A 6,000-nucleotide genomic window follows, 5' to 3' on the forward strand; every position below is an offset into this window, starting at 1 on the left:
AAGAGGGGCATTTATTTGCAGTGCTATTTGTTATAACCTTCTTTATTTTTCTAATTCAGACGTCCTGCAAGTAATTTTCACACAGTTTCTAAATATTGAATGGAATGAATACAGAAAAGCCTTATCTTTAAGCCACTCGTGGTGTGTTTCTATCTTCTATCTAGTTTTTTGCTTTTGATTTTTTCCCCCTTCCGTTATCATACCAAACCTTGTTCCCTATGAATACAAAAACTTTCTTCATATTATCAATTTAAGTTAGAAAATAAGACTAATGGTGTATATATATAACTTTCTAAAAACTGCTAAAAATTGAAATTTCCCCTTGTCACCCAATGTGAGTTTGCTACTTTTATATTTCCACTTTCTCTGGAAACTCATCACCACATTTATTTTCAAGGGTTAAAAACATCCTTAATTGCTTATTTAGAATGTAGAGCAACCATCACTATCTTTCTTGTATGAAATCAACCAAGGATGTCAGAAAATTCCCCAGGGTATTTCCCTAGACTCACAAATCCAATAAGGAAAAGCAAGTTGTTTTCTTGAGTAAAATTGCTGGCTGTTCTACAGTGAGTGCTGTTGAAACTTTAAAAATTTGCAGGAAATACCTGAAAATTCCTTGCAGAAGAAAGTAAACAAAAGACATGATGCTGTAGATCTGGTACTAGGATGGTTCCTTAGGGGGAGTTCTGTGCACCATTCCATTGAAATGTGATGTAAAATATCTTCACAGTCCTTGGAGAAGTGACTGGAGGCCAGAACTCCTACAGTGAACATTGCTTGCTGGAATGCACAGTTACATTGCTCCTTGGTTTACCTGATTTTTTATAATAATTCAGTAGGAGGGGGATTCAGTTTTCTTGCATGAAGTCTAAATAACAAATATAAGTTTGGGCTCTATCAATCCCAAATAATTGAATTTAGGAATCCCTCTTTTCATGTCTATTATCTACCTATCATACAAAATACACAAATATACACAGTACACAATTCTACAGTATAATAGATATAACAAGATATCACTCTTTCAGCAATTTCAAGTCTTTTTCCCATATTCAGTTTAATGAAGTAAAATAAACTGAGGCAAAAAACCTACTTTAGAATACAGCAATGGCCAAGTACCTTTCAGTGTAGTTTTGACAAGTCAAACCATTATTCACGTATTTTAAAGCTCGAGTTTTCTTAGGAATATGTATTTAATAAATTGGCAGGAGTTTCCTTTAAATGTTGTAAACTTGACACAAATCTCAAAGATTAGAAATGCTACTTCCTTCAGGGGATTCAAAACCATGTTAGATGATGTTGTAGATCTATGTGCTCATTTAAATCAAATGTAGCATAGGATGGAGGGTGAAACAACAACAAGGGAATATTTCAAGAGAATTTGGAAACTTCTGATGCAAATTAAAGCAGACTGCTCAAAGTGACTCATTAAAAGTTCTCAGTAGAGGCATCCCATGAGGCATGAGCTTAGGATCACAATACTGTTGGTTATCATGCTAGTCTTGTAGCTGTCTTAAGTCACACCACTGACAGCTCTGTTTTTAGACATTTTCATTTATCTTTGTTAATACTTTTGATAAGTGAACAGTTTCTACAATAATATTTTCAGAATTACTTCTTACTTTGCCTCCTTTGACAAAGCCTGAAGCTACACACATAAATGATCAAAGACACAGTCCTAGGTTAAATCACATTCTTTTTTGTTCTTTCTCTACTACTTTTATAGTAAAAATTCTATCAATCAAAACACTACATTCCCTATTTCTTCTTTAATCCAGTCTATATTTATTTTTGTCCTTCTTTTATCATTGGAAGTGATACAACACACATAGATAATAATTATATTTGATTTTTTAAAAAATCTTGACTTACATACAAAAGTTATTTTTTGTTAAAGCTCTCCAGTGTAGTTATTATAGAAATAAAAGCTTCTTTTAAAAATTATAATAATTACTTGAATGAATCAAGAATGTAATGCAAAACAAAAAAGAAGAATACATGTATAATATGTTTGAAATGTTGTTTTTTCTTTTTGAATAGTCATCTGTTGGCATTGTTTTAATTAGGTATATCCTGAATTTAAAAGAAAGTTTCTACTATTTGTACTACTTTCCAGATGCAAGGAATTTCATTAATATATGGTCTTATTCAAATGAGAGTATTATCCAGTACATACATTGGTTGTCCATGACTATAGGTGGTCAAAGATTTTGGCTTTATGAATAGGTTAAAAATTCAACCTGCAATAATTGTGTGTAGACATCTATTGATCCTGTCATATTTGGAATTTCTAGGGTTGATATGGTGTGACTAACAGGAAGAGATCTCACTTTTTCTTGTCCTGTGCAAGGACATGTTAAATGCATGTTTCAGAAGTTCTGTGCTTGAGACGGAATGGCCAAACTAGATGAAGACTGTAATAAACAGCATTGAAGTGAGAACTAAGCTTCCATCAAAAGAAAAACAAAATGAAAAAACACCAAACAACAAAAAATAAACCAGACAAACAGTAAATGGAATCCATATAAGTCATTCAATTCAGTACACGAAAAATCCTTTGGTATGGACTGAAAAAAGTCCAACCTTCCGGAGAGTTTCCTGGCATCACAGAATTTATGCTTAGTGTTAGAGATCACATCTGAAAAAACTGTTGCTTTAGCTTGCAGACATAGAATTAGGCTCTGCTATTTACTTTAACAATATATAGCACCTTAGTCAAGTTTATTTTACTGATTTCAAGGGTCTGAAACAGAACCCAAAGATTCAATATGCACAATAATGCTAGTCAGCTAATATTTGCTTTTAATCAAGGCTAAGACACTTTTAAGGGTCAATTCTATAGTAAGAAAAACTGAAACATCTCTTAAATGTGCCTACTTTTACCCTCTGTGGTGATATTAAAATAGCCACTTCTAAAAATTGTATACAAAGGGTTTAGGCAATTAGAGAATATTTTTACCTCCACAGTTGCCTTGTATCCCCAACCATTCTGTGATTCTATGATCTAAATTCTCAGAATAAAGTGGTACAAAGAAAAGTGCAAACAATCTTACCAGATATAGTTTTGAATGCAAAGAGTACAGATGCCAGCATAGACAACCCATGGTTTTTTTCTATAAAAATGACAGGATTTTAATCCATACCACAATATTAAATTTTGATCTCTCAATCAACGTTGCATAATAAATGATTTTTAAATCTTTACAGGCCGTCACTATGACATTCAAAAATGCTTTCCTAACATCTTACATGTTACTTTGACAGGTGTTTGAATGAACAGGATGTGACTTAGAGTCCGGTTAACATTTGTGATTAAATGTAAGGGGAAAGTGTAAATCGATGTCATTATCCACGTTTTACTTACAGTGGTAATGAAAATAGTCTACTATAGAGTTTAAAAGATAATAATAGGTATATAGCACAGCAAAAATCATTAAGATCAAGGAGAGGAACCTACATTACCATGTTTTATAATTAACTTATGAGCCTAACTATTGCTTTTTGTTTTCTTTTAGTTTAAGAAATTCAAAGGAGAGGGTGTAGCCCAGGTTGGTGCATGCTCAATGCATCTAGACATGATCAGCTGGCTAAAACCTCCCCAGTCTACTGGACGTGGGAAGTTAGTGCAGTGGCATTTGGATAAACATATATTTCAGAAAGATTAATTTGTTTAGCATTCCCTTTAGACAGAAGATTGTGGCTCCCCCTTCATCATTCAGCTCTTTCTGGATTTTCTACGTGATGATTATCACTCTTCATTGATTATATAGTGAATTGAACAGTGAAATTATAGATTTTAAATTCCCCTCTGGGCAACAGAAGTAGGAATTATGATGTTTTGTAGAACTAAACCCATTGTTTAAATATAACTAATATAATAATTTATAGTATTTAGTACTAAATCAGTACCGTAGAAATCCTACATACTTAAAAAAAGAGGAAAAGCCTATTTAATTAATGTTGCTCTTCTTAAAGTCATTATTTAAATCAACCATTTTCAACAACTCTGTGTGTTCCATACTCATTCACAGATTAATGTTGACTTGGTATGATTATTGTGATTGTTTTTTTCATCTAGACGAGCAAAAAAAAAAGTGTAACAACAAAGGAAGTAATTGATATATTAGACAACATCTGAGTCTGTAGTATCTCAAACATCATTGTATTGTATATGTCATAGAAATAACAGCCCTTTCAGAAAAAAAGTAAGTTTTAGAATTCTATATATGAAATAATATACCATTTTTATGGACGCTATGTAGAGAGAATCTTTTTCCTGCATACTAAGTTCCCCACTTACTGCACATACTGGCTATCCTGCAGTCATTCAATGTGTTCTGCTGCAGCAAAGAGACATCTGAGAAAATTAGTGATAGAAAGAAAGGTATTTCTACAGACAAAGAAATATTTCTTTACCACCACTTCATCCCGAATTTTTCCTTGATAGAGTGCTCTGTGTAAAATGGAACACCAACAGCTACAGAGGCAATATATTACAAGTCATTAGCTGAGTGCATCTGAACCTAATCAGAACAAATTAGAACACAGCTGATATATGCAACTTGTTCTTGCAGCTGTGTCTGTACTAGCAAATGACACATGATCAAGAGGTGGGCTCGGACATTGACAGGCTACAGTACAAGAAGCGAATTTGCTCTTTCTTCCTTGCACACCTTCAGTCCATGATGGATAGCAATCCCTGAGCCTTGTTGTAACAGAGCTTTGGGAACTGCAGGACCCAAGAATCATGCTCAACACCCATAATAAACAGTGTTTTCTACTCCATGTGTGGAGAGAGAGAGATTTAACTATACGTAAGAGAACCCTCCTAAACCACTTTCTCTCAATAACTTATCTGAATTCCTGAGATGGTTGAAGTCATAGACAGAAAGTTTCAAAAGGCAAATTCCACAACTCGAAGAAAATATGTGTGGTTGTTTTTTTTAAAAAACACAGGAGTCTGGCTTATGTCTTTTTTTGATATATTTTCTTGTTTTTTAATATGAAATCTTCTTCATTTAAATATGAAGTTTATTAAATCAGCCCTAAAGCACCAAGGAAAAAAAATATTCTTTAGCAAAATAAAAAGGAAATGGAAAAATGGTCAAATGAAAATAAGGTTTAATATTTTGCTGAGAAAAGAAAACTGTGGAGAAATAATAGTGACTTCTTAGACATATCTTAGACAATAAAATTGCCAGGAACTCTATTTAAATTATGACCTGACTTTGAAGGAAACGGCAAGACTGCAAGTGCGTTCTGAATTGTAAGGGGATTCACTGATTCCCACAGGCAGGCAGGTGTTCAGCAATCCTTAGGAAAGCAGGGCTCCATCATGCCTAATTGTGACCTGGGAAGACAAGCGGCATCATTCTGAACATCCCCCATTCCTTCTTCTTCCCTCACATTTATATACTGAGCATGACACCATTTGGCATGGAATATTCCTTGGGTCATTTGGGGTCAGCTATCTTGTCTGTGTCTCTCCCAGTTTCTTGTGCACCCCCTGCCTCCCAGCTGGTGGGGTAGTATGAGAAACAGAAAAGGCTTTGATGGGGAGCAAGCATTGTTCAGCAACAAAAATACCTCTGTATTATTGATTCTGTTTGCAGCACACATCCCAAATACTACCCCATACTACCTACTGTGAAAAAAATTATCCCCAAAATCAGCACAAAAACATTCATAGGTAGGTACAATTTCTAATTCGTTTCATGAGAGAGTGAAAAAATTATGAACAATCTTTTAAATGGAAATATCCATGTGAATTTTGGCTATTTGTTAATTTTATCCTTTTCTTTTTCATACACAACTGAGTCTAATTCCATCCATTAGAGAAACAAATCATAATGCAGGTGTCCAATCATTTTGAAATCAAAACATGGGATTCAGTATTAAAGGTATGTGGATTTATGGTGAGAGTTGGAAGATTTAATTTGTATTGTTAATTTGTATTGATAATTCAGAGAGGAATGCCAAAATAGAGAAGTTACCCAG

This window comes from Corvus brachyrhynchos, unplaced genomic scaffold (genome assembly GCF_000691975.1).
Source record: "Corvus brachyrhynchos isolate BGI_N302 unplaced genomic scaffold, ASM69197v1 scaffold12, whole genome shotgun sequence".
Taxonomy (NCBI): Eukaryota; Metazoa; Chordata; class Aves; order Passeriformes; family Corvidae; genus Corvus; species Corvus brachyrhynchos.